This window comes from Bos indicus x Bos taurus, chromosome 6 (genome assembly GCF_003369695.1).
Source record: "Bos indicus x Bos taurus breed Angus x Brahman F1 hybrid chromosome 6, Bos_hybrid_MaternalHap_v2.0, whole genome shotgun sequence".
NCBI classification, from domain to species: domain Eukaryota; kingdom Metazoa; phylum Chordata; class Mammalia; order Artiodactyla; family Bovidae; genus Bos; species Bos indicus x Bos taurus.
In genome coordinates, this window is record NC_040081.1 from 1,763,326 (window position 1) to 1,786,915 (window position 23,590).

General features: G+C 38.2%; 1 protein-coding gene across 3 annotated transcripts in view; it reads left to right on the top strand.

The window, feature by feature from the left end:
• Positions 1 to 23,590, top strand: part of MARCH1 (membrane associated ring-CH-type finger 1) — a 1,103,404-nt gene that overhangs the window by 689,431 nt on the left and 390,383 nt on the right. The window lies entirely within an intron of this gene.

Here is a 23,590-nt window from a genome sequence, read left to right on the forward strand (position 1 = left end):
TACAGACGAGAGAGGATTTAGTTAGGGTGTCATCAGGAACAAGACCATCCCTGGAGTCATCTAACCCTGACTTCTTACTGTGCTGAGTCCTTCCTTGTTCTTTATTCCTATGAAAGCCATGCTTGTTCTATGCCTTTATAAAAGGCACCACATTTATCCATTTGTCCAAATTAGAAAGTGCATCCTTCCCTGTTGTGAACCCCGATCCCTCACAAATTATTTTTTCAAATCTACCTGATAAATCTTTTCATTCCATTTCTGTTCATAGCACCATCATATCTGGGCACTGTAATAGTTCAATATTCCCTTAAGTTGTCTTTCTGCTTCTGGATGTTATTGTTTCTAATCTGTTTTGAATTTTGCTTGAAAATTGTCTTTTCAAAACATGAATAGAATCCAGTGTTCTGAAACTGTCAATGACTTAGCTTTGCCTGTATCGCAAATACCAAGCTTGTTAGTGTGTGTAAATAGGCCCTTCAAATTCAAATTCCGTATTTACTACCATGAATCCCTTTAGCAGTTCAAGCTTTGCCACATTAATGTGTTGCCAAATGCTCTGCAAAAAAAGGCCACAAAAATACTGGCTGAAGGAAACTATACCTGAACAAAAGAAAGTACAAAAGGGAAAGAAGATGAATTTGGGGGCTGACAAATTGCTTTGGACCATTGCCTGCTACATTTCTGCATGGTTTAGCTTTCTTACTTCCCTTTTCCCTGAAACTTCTGTTTCAGCCACTAGCTTTTTCTTTCCCTTCAATTTTGTTTGGATTTGAATTTAGTAAATTGACTTTGGACCATAGATATGGTTCTAACCTGACAATTCATTTAGGTGTTACGCCTGGAAAATTCCCTTGCTTCTGAGAATAGAAAATTCAGTAGAGAGCATCTGGCCCTCACTCCCTTTATCAGTCACTGTTCAGTACAGGAAACAGAAACTACTCTAAGAAGACAGTTAAAATATGAATTAAGTTGTTGGAGGAGCCGAAGAAGATCTCATCTGAGCTTCTTGGAAATAATCCCATGACAACATTCTTGGTTTCATAGGGAGAGATCACTAGTTGTCCTGAACCAGGCTGGAGACAGAGCCCCATCTGCACTATCGAAGCTGACTCTCAGCATCTATAAAACTCTTGGTGGATTCTTCACTGCTGCTGCTAGGGCAGCTGAACATTTCCACACCCAGTATTGCAATCAGCCTCTGCCACACAAGCACAATCAGGACCTCATTTCAACTTTTCCAGATCTTAGGAGTATGTGAAACTGATGGACCTAATTTACATTGAGACTCCTAGCTGCAAGGGAATCTGGGAAAAGCTGATTTTTGCTTTCCAAATCTAGAAGAAAAGGGGCTTGGAGGTTGATCAAGTCAGTCCAGGGTTTTCAGTATTCTTCCATCTCTTGCTCCTATTCTGTTTCTCTGTTAATCCTTATATTCATTTCTTCTCCTCATTTTGCTTTCTTATTTTCTGGTATAGAGTTAGTCCAACTTGACTCATCAATATAGTACTGTACTGACTACATACATGCATTTAAAAACAAGCAGAGGGAATCAGTTACACTTATACATATGTCCACTCTTTTTTAGATTATTTTCCCATATGGGTTATTACACCATGTTGAACAGAGTTCCCTATGCTATATAGTAGGTTCTTATTTAACTAGTTTGATTTTAATTTTGTTGTTTTTATATTGTATTGGAGTATAATTGTCTTACAATGATGTGTTAGTTTCTGGTGTACAATAAATTGAATCAGATATATATATATATATATATATCTCCTATATATATATATCTCTCCTATATATATATATCTCTCCTCCCTCTTGAACCTCTCTCCCTCACCCCCCATCCCACTCCTCTGGATCATCACAGAACATGGAGTTGAACTTCCTGTGCTATACAGTAGGTTCCCACTAGCTATCTGTTTTATCCATGGTAGTGTATATGTGTCAATTCTATTCTCCCTATTTGTCCTACCCTCTGCTACCCTTCTCCCACTGTGTCCACATGTCCATTCTTTACTTATGCATCTCCATTCCTGTCCCACAAATAGGTTCATTTGTACTACACTTCTAGTATGAAACTAACATAACATTGTAAAACAACTATACTCCAATGCTTGCATGCTAAGTCATTTTAGTCACGTCTGACTCTTTGCAAACCTGTGAACTGTAGCCCCACAGACTCCTCTATCTATGGGATTCTCCAGGCAAGAATACTGGAGTGAGTTGTCATGCCATCCTCGAGGGGATCTTTCTGACCCAGGGGTCAAACCTGCATCTCTTAAGTCTCCTGCATTGGCAGACAGGTTCTTTACCACTAGTGCCAACTGGGATGCCCATACTCCAATAAAAATTATGTTTTTACAAAAACAAAAAATAAAAGAAGAAATATTTGTGGGTAGTATGTGAAAACTTGAGTTTATCAGTTTGATAAACTGATAGTTTTATCTAGTTTGCATTTATCTTCCAAACAGTAAAGAAGATAAGAAACTGAATTTGACTATAAAATTAATCCAATTCCTAGAATTTGCAAACACTTTGAATTAAACTTCTGGAGGCTTGAATTAAATTGTTCACAATTTGAACTTATTCACAACATCCTGACATTTCAGCATTGCTCCAGACTCCATGCACAATGTTTTATAAACTGAGCCAAAAACAGGATAGATATGATCTCTCTACCATTTGAAAAACTAGTCTCAGAAAATTAGGAAGTCAGGCAAGGCCAAGTTATTAACCTGTCTCCTGGAAAAGGTAAAAGGGTTATCTCCTGTACAACCAGGCCTCCAGTTCAATTCTTTATCTAATTAATTTACACACAAGCATAGCTGCTCACATTTCCCCTTGGTACAGATCTGTAGGGAAAAACTTAAATTCATAAAGTATGCTTGCACTTACAAAAGTAATGCTGGCAGAAGTAGTGTTTACAAATGTCAGCATGGATGTTCATTGCTGGTGTATAAGTCCTGACCAGAAGAGCATTCTCCTCTGGGCCTGTTGCACTTCCTAGAAATCCAGGGAAGGCCACTGAACAGTATGGCAAGACCTGTAAGATTTGGCAGTTTCTGCATATTAAAGTGAGTCACTTGAATTACCACATGTGAAAATGTGTGCATATAAAGAGTCACAAATATGCTAGTGATAAATGGTGCCTAGACTAGGTTTTAGGAAATGAGATTCAAGCACTTGAGTTATGGTTTTATATTAACTAATGTGGGTATTCTAGTCTTTCTCTGAGAAAGAATGGAAAAGCTGCAGAGTAAAGAGGGAAAAGTTCTTAGCCCATTCTAACTTGTCACAGTATGGTGGCATTTCGCAAACTGGACTTTTTCCAGTAAAAGGAGTTATTAGAATATCCACAGCAAATAGGCCTTCAGTGAGAAAGCAGGCATCCAATGATCAGAAATCAGGCTGAGAAAAGGGATCTTTCTTTGGAGTGGCCTTTTTTCTTTCTCTTTTGGGTGTGAAAGAGTTCTGGCAGTGGGCTGCAGCACCCCCAGAAAGACGGTTCATTCAGCTGCTCAACTTGGCTACCTGGGGGAGTCCCTGCCCCAACTACTGCTCCTTGTGCACCTCTCCTGGGCATGTGTGTTTCAGTGCAGTTCAGTCGCTCTGTCGTGTTCAACTCTGGGTGACCCCATGGACTGCAGCACACCAGGCCTCCCTGTGAATCACCAACTACTGGAACTTGCTCAAACTCATGTCCATCGAGTCAGTGATGCCATCCAGCTATCTCATCCTCTGTTGTCCCCTTCAACTCCTGCCTTAATTCTTACCCTAATCAGGGTCTTTTCCAATGAGTCAATTATCTGCATCAGGTGGCCAGAGTATTGGAGCTTCAGCTCAATTATCTGCATCAGGTGGCCAGAGTATTGGAGCTTCAGCATCAGTCCTTCCAATGAATATTCAGGACTGATTTCCTTTAGGATTGACTGGTTTGATCTCCTTGCAGTCCAAGCCCTCTCAAAAATCTTCTCCAACACCACAGTTCAAAAGCATCAATTCTCTGGTGCTCAGCTTTCTTTATAGTCCAACTCTCACATCCATACATGACTACTGGAAAAACCATAATTTTGACTTTGACCTTTGTCAGCAAAGTAATGTCTCTGCTTTTTAATATGCTGTCTAGTTTGGTCATAAACTAGTCTTCCAAGGAGCAAGTGTCTTTTAATTGCAAGGCTGCAGTGATTTTGGAGCCCAAGAAAATAAAGTCTGTCACTGTTTCTATTGTTTCCCCATCTATTTTCCTTGAAGTGATGGGACCAGATGCTGTGTTCTTAGTTTTTTGAATGATGAATTTTAAGCCAACTTTTTCACTCTTCTCTATCACTTTCATCAAGAGGATCTTTAGTTCCTCTTCACTTTCTGCAATAAAGGGAATGTCATCTGCATATGTGAGATTATTGATATTTTTATTGGCAATCTTGATTACAGCTTGTGCTTCATCCAGACCAGCATTTTGCATGATTTAATTTGCATATAAATTAAATAAGCAGGGTGACAACATACAGCCTTGACATACTCCTTTCCTGATATGAAACCAGTCTTATGTTTCATGTCCAGTTCTAACTCTTGCGTCTTGACCTGCATACGGATTTCTCAGGAGGGAGGTCAGGTGGTCTGGTATTCCCATCACTTTAAGAATTTTCCACACTTTGTTGTGATCCACACAGTCAAAGGCTTTGGCATAGTCAATAAAGCAGAAGTAGATGTCTTTCTGGAGCTCTTTTGCTTTTTTGACGATCCAGTGATGTTGGCAATTTGATCTCTGCTTTTTCTAAATCCAGCTTGAACGTCTGGAAGTTCTTGCTTCACATATTGTTGAAGCCTAACTTGGAGAATTTGAGCATTCCTTTGCTAGAGTGTGAAATGAATGCAATTGTGAAGTAGTTTAAATATTCTTTGGCATTGCCTTTCTTTGAAATTGGGGGAAAAAAAAATGACCTTCTCCTGTTCTGTGGCCACTGCTGAGTTTTTCAAATTTGCTGTCATATTGAATGCAGCACTTTCATAGCATCATCTTTTAAGATTTGAAATAGTTCAACTGGAATTCCATCACCTCCACTGGCTTTGTTCGTAGTGATGCTTCCTAACAACCACTTGACTTCACATTCCAGGATGTCTGATTCTAGGCGACTGTTCACACCATCATGGCTATCTGGGTCATGAAGATCTTTTCTATATAGTTCTTTTGTGTATTCTTGCCACCTCTTGTTAATATCTTCTGCTCCTGTTAGGTTGATACCTAACAGGAAGGTAGGTCCTTTATTGTGCCCATCTTTGCATGAAATGTTTCCTTGGTATCGCTAATTTTCTTGAGATGTCTAGTCTTTCCCATTCTATTGTTTTCCTCTATTTCTTTGTGCTGACAACTGAGGAAGGCTTTCTTATCTCTCCTTGCTATTCTTTGGAACTCTGTACTCAAATGGGTATATATATATATATATATATATATATATATATATATATATTGTCCTTTGCCTTTAACTTCTCTTCTTTCTCAGCTACTTTTAAGTCCTCCTCAGACAACCATTTTGCCTTTTCACATTTCTTTTTCTTGGGGATGGTCTTGATCACTGCCTCCTGTACAGTGGCATGAACCTCCATCCATAGTTCTTCAGGCACTCCATCTATCAGATCTAGTCCCTTGAATCTGTTTGTCACTTCCACTGTATAATCATAAGGGATTTGATTTAGGTCATACCTGAATAGTCTAGTGGTTTTCCCTCCTTTGATTCAAGTCTGAATTTGTCAATAAGGAGTTCATGATGTGAGCCACAGTCATCTCCCGGTCTTGTTTTTGCTGAATGTATAGAGCTTGTCCATCTCTGGCTGCAAAGAATATAATCAATCTGATTTTGGTATTGACCATCTGGTGATGTCCACGTGTAGAGTTTTCTCCTGTGTTTTTGGAAGAGGGTGTTTGCTTGACCATTGCGTTTTCTCGGCAAAACTCTGTTGCCTTTGCTCTGCTTCATTCTGTACTCCAAGGCCAAATTTGCCTGTTACTTCAGGTCTCTCTTGACTTCCTACTTTTGCATTCCATTCCCCTCTGATAAAAAGGACATCTTTTATTTGTGGTACTTCTAAAAGGACTTATAGGATACGTCTTCATAGAACTGTTCAACTTCAGCTTCCTCAGCATTATTGGTTGGGGCATAAACTTGGATCATTGTGGTATTGAATTGTTTGCCTTGGAAACAAATAGAGATCATTCTTTAGTTTTTCAGATCATACTCAAGTGCTTCATTTTAGACACTTTTGTTGACTATGAGGGATACCCCATTTCTTCTAAGGGATTCTAAGTGTTTCTTCTTAGTGTTTATATGAAAATAATTACATTACCATAATAAGATGTGCTTCTGTTCTTCAATCAAATGTAAATATAATTTTGTATCCCCTGCCTAGAATCCCCAGTCTTCTGCTTTTGTTTAACAGAAGACTCATGATGTGAAGTTATAAATGTTTCTGATGAATTTGTCCTCAAAACAAATCTAGAAAACAAGAAATTTTTTGACCCAATTTCTCCTGATATCCTGATATATAGCACAGATTCACATGACCAGAATAGTCAGTGTTTAGGGTTTAGGGGTAAATTAAAATGATGTTTTATTAGCTATAGTGAGTTTCTTTACCAACCAATTTTTTTTTCCTTGTAAGTTGTTTTTGAGGCTTTATGTGTATTTGTACTTAAAACTGAATACGTATTTTTTTTCCTATGTTTAATGTAAATACTCCCTTATTCATACCTATCTTGACATCAGTTTTGTTTACTTTACAAAAAAAAAAACTTCAAGCACATCAATGAATACATTCTTACCAAAGTTTCTTAAAAATGTTTCTTTTTATCCCTTGAAGTGTGCCTTCATTCAGCTGAATCGCATAGAAGTCATATTTATTTAAAAAACAAACAAACAAACAAACAGAGAACAAAGCTCCATAATAACTGAGGTAATATGTCTTATTTCACATTGAGGAAAACAATAATATAAAAATTAAAATTGAGTGTGAAAACCAGAGGAATATTAGAACTCAGATGCTTCTTATGCTTCTTTTCACTCTCTCAGTATCTTTTAATATACCTCTATAAAGTTAAGAGTAAGTATGAAAGAAATCAGGAACACTTAAAAAGTATACACACTACTATGAATAAAATAGATAACTAATAAGAACCTGATCTATAACACATGGAATTCTGCTCAACACTCCGTAATGACCCATCTGGGAAAAGAATCTAAAGAAGAGGATTATATTATGTACATATATACACATATGTACATGTATGTGAGCTGAGTCTCTTTGCTATACCTGAAACTATCACATCATAAGTCAACTTACTCCTATAGCTGAGTCTCCTTTCAGATCTACTGAATTGACAACCGTGGTGTACATTCTATATACACTGTTACACAAGGCATTGATTTCAGTTTAGATTTGTGTTTGTTTAGCTATATTGGTTTAAAAGTCTCCATGAAAAAGAAAGGTCTTGTTTTCATCTGATATATGTCTCATTGCATGGTCTGTTTCAATTTTCAAAATTCCAAAATACAGCTCAAGTGAGGGTTCGTGTACAAAGAATGAACAGTATTATCTGTAACTTACAAAGCATCCCTGGAGTATACCCAGGTGGAAAGGAATTTTCTGTTCAACCATGTCTTACCACGTGCTCACCACGTGGCAGCTATGGGCTAACCTGACGGGTGTGCCTTGCTTTAATGAAGCAATGAACTTTTAGTCTGAAAAGAAACATTTAATTCAATGTCAGAAATAATTCACCAATCACTATCTTAACCAATCTATTCAACAAATTTATAAATCAAGTCAATGAAAGTAGAAATTTAATCCCATTTATTTCAAAGACATTATTTGACCTAAATTCTTATTTTTATAATGGCATTAATTAGAATAATCTCCTACAGAAGTCGCAGGTGTTATAATCTTCAGCTAGTTTTTGATCCCTAAAATACCTTGAACTCTGTCCCCAACTCTACCAATCCAGTAGAGAAAACACCAATCTGTTGGTCAGAAGTCTGATTACTGAAAGTTCCTTAAAGCATCAATATGTTTAGAAGATGTCTGTATATGAGCTAGAACAAATAATTTCACAATTTGTATGGAAATACAAAAAACCTCGAATAGCCAAAGCAATCTTGAGAAAGAAGAATGGAACTGGAGGAATCAACCTACCTGACTTCAGGCTCTATCACAAAGCCACAGTTATCAAGACAGTATGGTACTGGCACAAAGACAGAAATATTGATCAATGGAACAAAATAGAAAGCCCAGAGATAAATCCACGCACATATGGACACCTTATCTTTGACAAAGGAGGCAAGAATATACAATGGATTAAAGACAATCTCTTTAACAAGTGGTGCTGGGAAAACTGGTCAACCACTTGTAAAAGAATGAAACTAGACCACTTTCTAACACCATACACAAAAATAAACTCAAAATGGATTAAAGATCTAAACGTAAGACCAGAAACTATAAAACTCCTAGAGGAGAACATAGGCAAAACACTCTCCGACATACATCACAGCAGGATCCTCTATGACCCACCTCCCAGAATATTGGAAATAAAAGCAAAAATAAACAAATGGGACCTAATTAAACTTAAAAGCTTCTGCACAACAAAGGAAACTATTAGCAAGGTGAAAAGGCAGCCTTCAGAATGGGAGAAAATAATAGCAAATGAAGCAACTGACAAACAACTAATCTCAAAAATATACAAGCAACTCCTACAGCTCAACTCCAGAAAAATAAATGACCCAATCAAAAAATGGGCCAAAGAACTAAATAGACATTTCTCCAAAGAAGACATACAGATGGCTAACAAACACATGAAAAGATGCTCAACATCACTCATTATCAGAGAAATGCAAATCAAAACCACTATGAGGTACCATTTCACACCAGTCAGAATGGCTGCGATCCATAAGTCTACAAGCAATAAATGCTGGAGAGGGTGTGGAGAAAAGGGAACCCTCTTACACTGTTGGTGGGAATGCAAACTAGTACAGCCACTATGGAGAACAGTGTGGAGATTCCTTAAAAAACTGGAAATAGAACTGCCTTATGATCCAGCAATCCCACTGCTGGGCATACACACTGAGGAAACCAGAAGGGAAAGAGACACGTGTACCCCAATGTTCATCGCAGCACTGTTTATAATAGCCAGGACATGGAAGCAACCTAGATGTCCACCAGCAGATGAATGGATAAGAAAGCAGTGGTACATATACATAATGGAGTATTACTCAGCCATTAAAAATAATACATTTGAATCAGTTCTAATGAGATGGATGAAACTGGAGCCTATTATACAGAGTGAAGTAAGCCAGAAGGAAAAATACCAATACAGTATACTAACGCATATATATGGAATTTAGAAAGATGGTAACAATAACCCTGTGTACGAGACAGCAAAAGAGACACTGATGTATAGATCAGTCTTATGGACTCTGTGGGAGAGGGAGAGGGTGGGGAGATTTGGGATAATAGCAGTGAAACATGTATAATATCATGTATGAAACAAGTCGCCAGTGCAGGTTTGATGCACGATACTGGATGCTTGGGGCTGGTGCACTGGGACGACCCAGAGGGAGGGTATGGGGGGAGGAGGGAGGAGGGCTCAGGATGGGGAACACAGGTATACCTGTGGCGGATTCATTTCGATATTTGGCAAAACTAATACATTATTGTAAAGTTTAAAATAAAATAAAATTTAAAAAAATTTTAAAAAAAGAAGATGTCTGTATGTAAACAGCCCTATACCACTACATATATTACTTTTAACCTAAGATAAAAGGAGATTTTTACCTTATCAAAGCTGGTATAAGAATAAGTACAATGTGAATACTTTTAGTTTCCATTTGGAATGATGGCCAAAAGATTTGTTTTTATTACTGATTGTCTTTTTCATTCTAAAAAATAAAAATATTATTATCTTGTATATGCAAAGTAGCATAGGTTTATATAACTTTGGACAGTAGGAAATATTTGCTGGTTGTGAATTCTGCAGAGAAAAGTGTAATAAAACCATACATTTTACCCAATTTTTCTACCTGGGAACTGTGGGAAATGCCTCAATATGGTTATTTATAAGTTAGACTTGCTAATATTATTTTATTTCTCTGTTATACCTCCCTTTTACCTCTGCTGGAAGAGCTCCATACATTTTCTGGCCACTCTCTAAATTGCCCATGGAGTTACAGAGCTAAGCATATTATATCTTTTTAAAAAATTATTGGGATATAGTTGATTTACAAGAATGTGTTAAGTTCTACAGTATAGATTAAAGTGATAAAGTGATTCAGTTACACATCTTTATGCATTCTTTTTCAAATTCTTTTCATAAGTTTTATCACAGAATATTAATATAGTTTTTTGTCATGTGCAATAAGATCTTTCTGATTATCCACTCTCTATGTAATAGTTTGCACCTGCTAACCCCAGACTCCCCCATCTCCCTTCTCCCTTGGCAAACAAGTCTGATCTCTATGTCTGGAAGTCTGCTCTGTTTCAGAAATAAGTTCAACAACTATTGAATCTTCATGGCAGCCTCTATCCTTTTGAAGTAGGGATGGCCCTGCTATTTGACAATATCAGTTGTCTGCTCATATTTTTTCATATATTTTCTAGGTTATGTAATCAATATTATTTTCTTACTTGCATTTTGTCTACTTCTCTAAGAACTCTATTAAGCAGGGTACATATTGTTTTTGCTAAATGTTTTACCTTAGTACCTAATACAACACATCTAGAATCTCCATAAATATTTATTGAATGAATAAATACTACTTTAATATACTATAGTTCAATAAAACATATGTATGTACAACTTCATGAGTATTCATTTGCATAACTACAAATTGGGAGAATAAAATTTTCCATCAAGAAAGTTAACCTAAAATTAACGTTTCAAGAGTAAGCTTTGTAAGTGATAATTAACTGTGATCATTTTTTTGTGTGTGCTATTTTTTTCCTAAACCAAGGAAAGAAGAAACGGCTAATGCTTTTTGGGCACTAGAACCTTTCAAAGTTATCATCATAGCTCTTGGACAAGTAATGTGCAAGAAAATTGCCAAAGCCAGATTATAAATTGTACTACACAAGTTGTGAAGTACAAGACAGTAATCTAGAAAAGATAAACTACGTAAATTAATTAACTAGAAAATAACACATTTGGCAGTTATCTTTAACATCTTATCAGTTCAGTTCAATCGCTCAGTCGTGTCCAACTTTGTACGACCCCATGGACTGCAGCATGCCAGGCTTCCCTGTCCATCACCAACTCCCAGAGCTTGCTCAAACTCATGTCCATCAAGTCGATGATTCCATCCAAACATCTCATCCTCTGTTGTCCCCTTCTCCTCCTGCCTTCAATCTTGCCCAGAATTAGGGTCTTATCCAAATAGTCAGTTGTTCGCATCAGGTGGCCAAATATTGGAGCTTCAGTATCAGTCCTTCCAATGAATATTCAGGATTGATTTCCTTTAGGATTGCCTGGTTTGATCTCCTTGCAGTCCAAGGGACTCCCAAGAGTCTTCTCCAACACCACAGTTCAAAATATCAATTCTTCAGGGCTCAGCTTTCTTTATGGTCCAACTATCACTTTCACATGTGACTACTGGAAAACCATAGCTTTGACTACATGGATCTTAGTTGGCAAAGTAATGTATCTGCCTTTTAATATGTTGTCTAGGTTGGTCATAAATATTCTTCCAAGGAGCAACTGCTTTTTAATTTTATGGCTGCAGTCACCATCTGCAGTGATTTTGGAGCCTCCCCAAATAAAGTTTCTCATTGCTTCCATTGTTTCCCCATTCATTTGCCATGAAGTGATGGGACCGGATGTTATGATATTAGTTTTCTGAATGTTGAGTTTTAAGTCAACTTTTTTCACTCTCCTCTTTCACTTCCATCAAGAGGCTCATTAGTCCTTCTTCACTTTCTATTATAAGGGTGGTTTCATCTGCATATTTGAGGTTATTGATATTTCTCCTGGCAATCTTGATTCCAGCTTGTGATTCATCCAGCCTGGCATTTTGCATGATGTACTCTGCATATAAGTTAAATAAGCAGGGTGACAATATACAGCTTTGACATACTCTTTTCCTGATTTGGAACCAGTCTGTTGTTCCATGTCCAGTTCTAACTGTTGCTTCTTGGCCTGCATACAGATTTCTCAGGAGGCAGATAAGGTGGTCTGGTATTTCCATCTCTTGAAGAATTTTCTGCACTTTGTTATGATATGATCCACTCAGTCAATGGCTTTGGCATCGTCAATAAAGTAGGAGGAGATGTTTTTCTGGAATTCTCTTGCTTTCTTGATGATCCAACGATGTTGGCAATTTGATTTCTGGTTCCTCTGCCTTTTCTAAATCCAAGAGGAGGCAATCCAAGAGGTAACAAGAATACATAAAAGAATTATGCAAGAAAGATCTTCATGACCCAGATAACCATGATGGTGTGATCACTCACCTAGAACCAGACATCCTGGAAGGCGAAGTCAAGTGGGTCTTAAGAAGCATCACTGCAAACAAAGCTAGTGGAGGTGATGCAATTCCAGTTGAGGTATTTTAAATCCTAAAAGATGATGTTGTGAAAGTGTTTCACTCAATATGCCAACAAATTTGGAAACCTCAGCAGTGGCCACAGGAATGGAAAAGTTCAGTTTTTATTCCAATTCCAAAGAAAGGAAATACCAAAAAATGCTAAAATCTTATAAAATGATATTATTTTCCAACTAGTCATCATTTCATGGCAAACCAAAGACATTTAAGCACTTAGAATGGGCTGAAAAAAAATGAACAGAATGGGCTTAAAACCTATTACTTTCTACTTTTCAGTCACTGATCAAAAATAATTTTTTCTCATAGGTTGTATAACCACATCCAGTCCCCTCCCACATTCTCCACAGGAGGTGCGTAGGAGAACATGCGTCCTATCTAGATAGCCAGGCATAACTATCTTAGATAAAGTCCACATTCATCACAGCAGAACCTGAAAGAGGAATTGGTAGGAGCTGATTCAAGTTATTATTTCACTGAAGATCTGAAATCAGTCATTGTATCTAAAAGAAAAATATTTTTGGAAAAATAATTACTAAATAAATAATTTAAATGATCAATTTGTAAATATGAAGCATTATGTTGGAATTTATATTCATACAGTGTTTTAGAATTGGATAGTTCCTAAGCTGAGAAAGACAGATTGCGTTCAAAGGTAAATCATTAATGTCATGGTAAAATCCCATATAAGTAAGAAGTATTGCAAAAACAAATAAAAGTACCATCTTAAGTAAAACCTCTAGCTTATATCAACAACTGCTCCCTATGATAAATGAAAGTCAACAAGTAAGCCTCAGTATTGTTAAACAGTGGAAAAAGAGAAGTACATCTGAGTGCACAGGTACTAAGAGCATAAAGCACCAAAAACATATGCGATCAAAGGTTACTCTTTCTCACAAACAGTCATCCTCCTTTACCCATGTGGGATACATTTCACCCTCAATGGATCCCTGAAACTACAGACAGTACTGAACCCTATATATTTCCTGTGTTTGTATATCTATGGTGAAGTTTAATTTATAAATTAGGCACAGTGAGAGAATATCTGAATTGTCAGCATCACCAGTCTCACATTTGGAGCCCCTTCTTAAGTAAAACAAGGTTTATTTAACACAAGAACTGCAGTATCATGATAGTCAACCTGATAAACAATGCAGCTACTAAGAGGCTAACGGGCAGACATGCTAGACAAAGGGATGCTCTATGGCCCAGGCAGCAGAATGGAGCAGAACAGTGAGGGTTCAACACACTATCCAGAATGATGTGCAATTGAAAACTGACAATTTTTTTATTCCTAGAATTTTCCATTTAATATTTTTAGAGATTGTTGGCCAAGGGTAACTGAAACCTCACAAATCAAAACCACAGATGAAGGGGCACTTGTATAACAAATTTCAGACCCTCAACACCTAGGTTCAGACAGATGTTCATTGTACCAATTATACAGCCTCTAGTGTGGCCTGCTGTGATTCATGGGGTCGCAAAGAGTCGGACACGACTGAGCGACTGATCTGATCTGATCTGATCTGAGTGCCTTTTATGAGTGTATTTATAATAAGTACTGACCATTCAATGATCTGATAAAACCATGAAAAGGAAAGGTGCAAGACTGATAACACAGAGAAGTTGTTGGTGGGAGTTCCACAGCAAGGAAGCCGGGAGAGCAAAGTGAAATGCAGAGAGAGAACACAGCTAATGTAAGGGATCTCAGCACGTTTAAGGTAGGCTGAGCTAAGCTGTGATATGTGGTAGGTTCAGTTCAGTTAAGTTCAGAAGTTCAGTCGCTCAGTCGTGTCCAACTCTTTGTGACCCCATGAATAGCAGCACGCCAGGCCTCCCTGTCCATCACCAACTCCCGGAGTTCACTCAGACTCACGTCCATCGAGTCAGTGATGCCATCCAGCCATCTCATCCTCTGTTGTCCCCTTCACCTCCTGCCACCAATCTCTCCCAGCATCAGAGTCTTTTCCAATGAGTCAACTCTTCCCATGAGGTGGCCAAAGTACTGGAGTTTCAGCTTTAGCACCATTCCTTCCAAAGAAATCCTGGGGCTCATCTCTTTCACAATGGACTGGTTGGATCTCCTTGCAGTCCAAGGGACTCTCAAGAGTCTTCTCCAACACCACAGTTCAAAAGCATCAGTTCTTCGGTGCTCAGCTTTCTTCACAGTCCAACTCTCACATCCACACATGACCACAGGAAAAACCATAGCCTTGACTAGACAGACCTTTGTTGGCAAAGTAATGTCTCTGCTTTTCAATATGCTATCTAGGTTGGTCATAACTTTTCTTCCAAGGAGTAAGCGTCTTTTAATATCATGGCTGCAGTCACCATCTGCAATGATTTTGGAGCCCCCAAAAATAAAGTCTGACACTGTTTCCACTGTTTCCCCATCTATTTCCCATGAAGTGATGGGACCGGATGGCATGATCTTAGTTTTCTGAATGTTGAGCTTTAAGCCAGCTTTTTCACTGTCCACTTTCACCTTCATCAAGAGGCTCTTTAGTTCCTCTTCACTTTCTGCCATAAGGGTGGTGTCATCTGCATATCTGAGTTTATTGATATTTCTCCTGGCAATCTTGATTCCAGCTTGTGCTTCTTCCAGTCCAGCATTTCTCATAATGTACTGCATTTTTTAATTACTTTCTTTTAATTGGAGACTAATTACTTTACAATATTGTGGTGGTTTTGGCCATATTTTGACGTGAATCAGACATGCCAATCAGATGCGTCCCCTGTCCCAAATCCCCCTCCCACTACCTTCCCCATCCCATCCCTCTGAGTCATCCAGTGCACTGGTTTTGAGTGCCCTGTTTCATGCAGCAAACTTGGACTGGTCATCTAATCCACATATGGTAATATACATGTTTCAATGCTGTTCACTCATATCATTCCACCTTCAGCTTCTCCTACAGAGTCCAAAAGTCTGTTCTTTATATCTGTGTCTCTTTTGCTGTCTTGCACATAGGGTTGTTGTTACCATCTTTCTAAATTCCTTATACACACATTAATTTACTGTATCAGTTTTTTTTTTTTTCTGACTTACTTCACTCTGTATAATAGGCTCCAGTTTTATCCACCTCATTAGAACTGACTCAAATGTGTTCTTTTTAATAGCTAAGTAATATTTCTTTGTGTATATGTACCACAACTTCCTTATCCACTCATCTGCTGATGGACATCTAGGTTGCTTCCATGTCCTAGCTATTGTAAACAGTGCTGCAGTGAGCACTGTGGTACACATGTCTCTGTCAATTTTGGTTTCCTCAGTGTATATGCCCAGCAGTGGGATTGCTGGGTTGTTTGGTAGTTCTATTTCCAGTTTTTAAAAGGAATCTCCACACTGTTCTCCATTGTGGCTATACTAGTTCGCATTCCCACCAACAGTGTAAGATGGTCCCCTTTCTCCACACCCTGTCCAGCATTTATTGTTTGTGGACTTTCTGGTGGCAGCCATTCTGACTGGCATGAGATGGTACCTCATTGTGGTTTTGATTTGCATTTCTCTGATAATGAGTGATGTTGAGCATCTTTTCATGTGTTTGTTATCCATCTGTATGTGTTCTTTGGAGAAATGTATGTTTAGTTCTTTGGCTTATTTTTTGATTGGGTTCTCTATTTTTCTGGTACTGAGCTGCATGAGCTGCTTGTATATTTTGGAGATTAATTCTTTGTCAGTTGCTTCATTTGATATTATTTTCTCACATTCTGAAGGATGTCTTTTCACCTTGCTTATAGTTTCCTTTTTTGTGCAAAAGCTTAATTAGGTGCCATTCATTCATTTTTGCTTTTGTTTCCATTATTCTGGAAGGAGGGTCATAGAGGACCTTGCTTTGATTTATGTCACAGAGTGTTCTGCCTGTTTTCCTCTAGGAGTTTTATAGTTTCTGGTCTTACATTTAGATATTTATTCAATTTTGAATGTATTCTCCTGTATGGTGTAAGAAAGTGTTCTAATTTCATTCTTTTACAGGTAGTTGACCAGTTTTCCCAGAACCACTTATTAAAGAGATTGTCTTTCTCTGTTTTATATTTTTTCCTCCTTTGTCAAAGATAACATGTCCAAAGCTGCATGGATTCACCTCTGTGCTTTAGTTTTGTTCCATTGACCTATATTTCTTTGTGCCAGTACCATACTCTCTTGATGACTGTAGCTTTGTAGTATAGTCTGAAGTCAGGAAGGTTGATTCCTCCACTTCCAGTCTTCTTTCTCAAGATTGCTTTGGCTATTCGAAAATTTCTGTATTTCCATACAAATTGTGAAATTATTTGTTTTAGTTCTGTGAAAAATACTGTTGGTAGCAATGGCACCCCACTCCAGTACTCTTGCCTGGAAAATCCCATGGATGGTGGAGCCTGGTAGGCTGCAGTCCATGGGATCGCTCAGAGCGACCATGGGGTCAGGACTGAGTGACTTCACTTTCACTTTACACCTTCATGCATTGGAGAAGGAAATGGCAACCCATTCCAGTATTCTTGTCTGGAGAATCCCAGGGACAGGGGAGCCTGATGGGATGCTGTCTATGGGGTCGCACAGAGTTGGACACGACTGAAGTGACTTAGCAGCAGCAGTAGCAGCTTCATAGGGATTGCATTGAATTTATAGATTGCTTTGGGTAGTATACTCATTTTCACTATATTGATTCTTCTGATCCAAGAACATGGTATATTTCTCTATCTATTTGTGTCCTCTTTGATTTTTTTCATCAGTGTTTTATAGTTTTCTATATATAGGTCTTTTGCTTCTTTAGGTAAATTTATTCCTAAGTGTTGGATTCTTTTCATTGTAGTGGTGAATGTGATTGTTTCCCTAATTTCTTTTTCTGTTTACTCATAGTTAGCATATAGGAATGCAAGGGGTTTCTGCGTGTTAATTTTATATCCTGCAATTTTACTATATTCATTGATTAGCTCTAGTAACTTTCTGGTGGTATCTTTAGGGTTTTCTAAGTAGAGGATCCTGTCATCCACAAACAATGATTTACTTCTTCTTTTCCAATCTGGATTCATTTTATTTCTTTTTCTTCTCTGATTGCTGTGGCTAAAACTTGCAAAACTATGTTGAATAGTAGTGGTGAGAGTGGGCACCCTTTTCTTGTTCCTGACTTTAGAGGAAATGCTTTCAGCTTTTCACCATTGAAGATAATGTTTGCTGTGAGTTTATCATAGATGGCTTTTACTATGTTGAGGTACATTCCTTCTATGTCTGTTTTCTGGAGAGTTTTTTTTTTTTTTTTTTTTGCATCATAAACAAGTGTTGAATTTTGTCAAAAACTTTCTTTGCATCTATTGAGATAATCTTATGGTTTTATCTTTCCATTTGTTAATGTGGTGTATCACATTGATTGATTTGTGAATATTGGAGAATCCTTGCATCCCCGGGATAAAGCCCACTTAGTCATGATGTATGATCTTTTTAATATGTTGTTTGATTCTGTTTGCTAGAATTTTGCTGAGTATTTTTGCATCAGTGTTCATCAGTGATATTGGCCAGTAGTTTTCTTTTTTTATGGTATCTTTCTCTGGTTTTGGTATTAGGGTGATGGTGGCCTCATACAATGAGTTTGGGAGTTTACCTTCCACTGAAATTTTCTGGAGGAGTTTGAGTAGGATGGGTGTTAGCACTTCTATAAATTTTTGGTAGAATTCACCTCTGAACCCATCTGGTCCTGGGCTTTTGTTTGTTGGAAGATTTTTGGTTACCATTTCAATTTCTGTTCTTGTGATGGGTCTGATAAGATTTTCTATTTCTTCCTGGTTCAGTTTTGGAATTCTTTTGTAAGAATTCATCCATTTCTTCCAAGTTTCCCATTTTATTTGCATATAGTTGCTGATAGCAGTCTCTTATTATCCTTCGTATTTCTATGTTGTCTGTTGTGATTTCTCCATTTTCATTTCTATTTTTATTGATTATTCTTTTTTTTCTTGAAGAGTCTGGCTAATAGTTTGTCTATTTTACATATCTTCTCAAAGAACCAGCTTTTAGTATTGTTGATTTTTGCTATAGCCTCCTTTGTTTCTTTTCCACTTATTTCTGCTCTGATTTTTATGATTTCATTCCTTCTACTAACTTTGGGGTTCTTCATTTCTTCTTTTTCTAATTGCTTTAGGTGTAAAGGTAGGTTATTTATGTGATGTTTCTCTTGTTTCTTGAGGTAAGCTTGTATTGCTATGAACCTTCCTCTTAGCAGTGCTTTTACTGATTCCCATAGGTTTTGGGTTGTCATGTTCTAGTTTTCATTTGTTTTTATGCATACTTTTATTTCCCTTTTCGATTTCTTCAGTGATCTGTTGGTTATTCATAAGCATTTTGTTTAGCTTCCATATGCTTGTATTTTTAAGTTTTTCTCCCCCTCTATTTGACATCTAATCTTACCACATTGTGGTCAGAAAAGATGCTTGAAATGATTTCAATATTTTTGAATTTACCAAGGCTAGATTTATGGCCCGGGATGTGACCCATCCTGAAGAACATTCCATGTGCACTTGAGAAAAAGATGAAATTCATTGTTTTGTGGTGAAATATCCTATAGGCAACAATTAGGTCTACCTGGTCCATTGTATCATTTAAAGCTTGTATGTCCTTGATAATTTTTTGTTTTGTTGATCCATCCATAGGTGTGAGTGAGGTATTAAAGTCTCCCATTATTATTATGCTACTGTTAATTTCCCATTTCACACTTATTACCATTTGCCTTATGTATTGAGGTGCTCTTATGTTGGGTGCATATATATTTATAATTGTTATATCTTCTTCCTGGATTGATCGTTTGATCATTATGAAGTGTCCTTCTTTGTCTCTTTTCATGGTCTTTATTTTAAAGTGTATTTTCTCTGGCATGAGTATTGCTACTCTTGCTTTCTTTGGTTCTCCATTTGCATGAAATATCTTTTCCAGCCCTTCAGTTTCAGTCTATACGTGTCCCTTGGTTTGAAGTAGGTCTCTTGTAGACAGCATATATAGGGATTTTTTTTTATCCACACCGCCAATATTTGTCTTTTGATTGGGGCATTCAATCCATTTACATTTACGGTAATTATTGATAAGTATGATCCCATTGCCATTTACTTTGTTGTTTGGGGTTTGATTTTATGAATGTTTTCTGTGTTTCCTGTTTAGAGAAGATCCTTTAGCATTTGTTGGAGAGCTGGTTTGATGGTGCTGAATTCTCTCAGCTTTTGCTTGTCTGTAAAGCTTTTGATTTCTCCTTCATATCTGAATGAGATCTTTGCTAGGTAAAGTAAGGTTGGTTGTAGGTTTTTCTCTTTCATCACTTTAAGTATGTCCTGCCATTCCCTTCTGGACTGAAGAGTTTCTATTGAAAGGTCAGCTGTTATCCTTATGGGGATCTTGTTGTGTGTTGTTTGTTGCTTTTTCCTTACTGCTTTTAATATTTGCTTTTTGTGTTTTCTCTTCATTAGTTTGATTAATATGTGTATTGGGGTGTTTCACCTTGGGTTTCTCCTTTTTGGGACTCTCTGGTTTTCTTGGAGTTGGGTGGCTATTTCCTTCCCTATTTTAGGGAAGTTTTCCACTATTACTTCCTCAAGTATTTTCTCATGTCCTTTCTTTTTGTCTTCTTCATCTAGGACACCTATGTTTTGAATGATGGGGCATTTAACATTGTCCCAGAAGTCTCTGAAATTGTCCTCATTTCTTTTAGTTCTTTTTTTCTTTTTCCTCTCTGCTTCATTTATTTCCTCCATTGTATCTTCCACCTCACTTATTCTCTCTTCTGCCTCATTTATTCTACTGCTGGTTCCCTCCAGAGTGCTTTTGATCTCAGTTATTGCATTTTTCATTATTGATTGATTCTTTTTTATTTCTTCTAAGTCCTTGTTAAACGTTTCTTGCATCTTCTCAATCCTTGTTTCTAGTCTATTTATCTGTAACTCCATTTTGTTTTCAAGATTTTTGATCATCTTTACTATAATTATTCTGAATTCTTTTTCAGGTAGACTCCCTATCTCCACCTCTTTTGCTTGGTTTGGTGGGTATTTATCATGTTCACTTTCTTGTTGAATATTTCTCTGCCTTTTCATTTTGTTTAGATTGCTGTGTTTGGAGTGCCCTTTCTGTAGGCTGGATGTTCATGGTTTCTCTTTATTTTGAAGTCTGTTCCTTGTGGGGTGGGATTGAACTAGTAGCTTATCAAGGTTTTCTGGTTGGGGGAGCTTGTGTCTGTGTTCTGGTGGGTGGAGCTGGATCTCTTATCTCTGAAGTGCAATGAAGTGTCCAGTAGTGAGTTTTGGGGTTTTAGCATGGCTTTGAGCAGACTGTCTTTTAATGCTCAGGGTTGTGTTCCTGCTTTACTGGAGAATTAGCATGGTATGCCTTGCACTGGAACTTGTTGGCTCTTGAGTGGAGCTTGGTTTCAGTGTAAGTACAGAGATTTTTGGGTGAGCTCTTGTCTATTAATATTCCCTGGAGTCAGGAGTTCTCTGATGTCCTCAGGTTTTGGAGTTAAGCCTCCTGCTTCTGGCTTTCAGTTCTTCTCTTATAGTAGCCTCAAGACTTCTCCATCCATACAGCACAAATGATAAAGCATCTATGTTAATGGTGAAACAATTCTCCACAGCGAGGGACAACCAGAGAAATTCATAGAGTTGCATAGAGATGAGAAGCGAGAGGTGGGGGATAGAAGTGACCAGGAGGGGAATGGGGGAGTGAAAAGTGGAGAGAGCAATCTATCCAGTAATAAATTCCCTAAATGCTCTCCACAGTCCAACACTTTCGGAGAGATTCACAGTTACATAGAAAAGAGAAAAGGGAGGAGGGAGACAGAGGTGCCCAGAAAAAAGGGAGAAGGGAGACAGGGGGAGTCAAAGCAGAGAGAGCAATATAGCCAGTAATCAGTTCCCTAAGTGTTCTCCACAGCCTGGAGCACCCAGGGAGATTGACAGAGTTAAGTAGAGAAGAGGAGGAGAAGAAAGGAGACAGAGGTGACCTGGGGGAGAAGAGGGAGAGTCAAAAGGGAAGAGAGCAATCAAGCCACTAATCAAATCCCTAAGTGAAAATGGATACTGAAGATTAAATCCATAAAGGTATAAAATTGATAACAAATACCAAAAAGCAAAGATTAAAAATCTAGAATAGAGGTTAGACTTTCAAAAATACAATATAAAAAATACAAGACAAAATCAATCACAAAAATTAAAATTATATATATATGTGTGTGTGTGTGTATATATATATATATGTATATATATATATATATATCAGTTCAGTTCAGTCGCTCAGTCATGCTGACTCTGCGACCCCATGAATTGCAGCACGTCAGGCCTCCCTGTCCATTACCAGCTCCCAGAGTTCATTCAAACTCATGTCCATCGAGTTGGTGATGCCTTCCAGCCATCTCATCCTCTGTCGTCCCCTTCTCCTCCTGCCCCCAATCCCTCCCAGCATCCGAATATTTTCCAATGAGTCAACTCTTCACATGAGGTGGCCAAAGTATTGGAGTTTCAGCTTCAGCATCAGTCCTTCCAATGAACACCCAGGACTGATCTCCTTTAGAATGAACTGGTTGGATCTCCTCTCAGTCCAGGGACTCTCAAGAGTCTTCTCCAACACAACAGTTCAAAAACATCAATTCTTTGGCACTCAGCTTTCTTCACAGTCCAACTCTCACATCCATACATGACCACAGGAAAAACCATAGCCTTGACTAGACGGACCTTTGTTGGCAAAATAATGTCTCTGCTTTTGAATATGCTATCTATGTTGGTCATAACATGTATGTATGTGTGTGTATATGTATATATATATATATATATATATATATATATGAAATTTGTTTTAAAATAGGGTCTTTTTCTGGCAAGGTAAGAATAGGTTATTAAAATGAAAATTAAAGGAGTAATAAAGAACTTAAGATTTATATCTAGGAATTTCTCTGGAGCTGTTGTGAGAAATGTGGGATCAGTTCAGTTTCAGAGAGCTCTTTGTTCCAGCTTGTACTTGTTCTCAAGGTCTATAGGACCCCTCCAATGTATAGTCAATATCAACTGCAGGATTTTTGTCTGTTGCACCTGTCACTTTCAGAGTGGTTCCCTCTTCATTGTTTATTTTGGCTTCCTCTGTTTGCAAGTCTTTTCAGTATCTAATTTTTGCCTGGACACAAGGGGGTGAAACTGGTCACTTATTTAGGCTCACTTGTTCTGTTGTGTTGTTGGGATGGAGCGACACTGCAAACAAATGTCATTGGCATGTGTGGGGAGTGCTTGCAGTGTATGGACAACACTGGTTTGGCACAGCCCAAGGCAGCATGTGCTTCTCGGATCTACACTGCTCAGGCTCCACAGTGATTTGCAATGGCACTGTCCCAGGTGGGCTCTGCATTTTGTGCCCTTCCCAGGTCTAAGCCATTCAGGTTCTTGGGTACTCCGCAAGGGCTCAGACTTGGTTGGGGTGTGCGTTTTGTGCCCTTCACAGGTCCGAGCAGCTTAGGCGACCGAGTACTTGGTGAGTGCACTGTCTCATGTGGGCCATGCATTTTAATCACCTCCCTGGTCCCTTATGCTTGATTTCCTGGGTGTGCCACAAGACCACTGTCTTAGGTGTGCTGTTTGTCTCCTCTGGGGAGCTGATCTAAGGCTGAGACACTCTTGCCCAATGTCAACCGTCCAGGATCCCAGGAAGACATATTAGCAACTGAGAGCCTGCTTACAGTTTGGTGAAAGATGCCATCTCTGGGGCTGAAATTGCAGTAGTCTCTTGCCTTCCAGCTCTGGCTGTCATATGTCTGCCTCTCTGCCTGGTCGGGGAGGGGGCATGGCAGGCAGTGGTGGAGGGTGGCGGGGTAGCAGGGGGAGGGATCTATATGCAGCCCACTAGCTCTCCTTTTGTATTTACTCAATCCTTTGCTCTGTGAGTGTGCCAGGCTGCACGTTAGAGTCTTTCACAGGAAAGGTTTTATTATTTTTTCTCTCTGGTGATCCCACAGTTTGGATTGCTATCTTGTGTTAGCTCCCTCAGATTATTCTCAGGGCAATCAGGCTGGTCCTTACCCTAA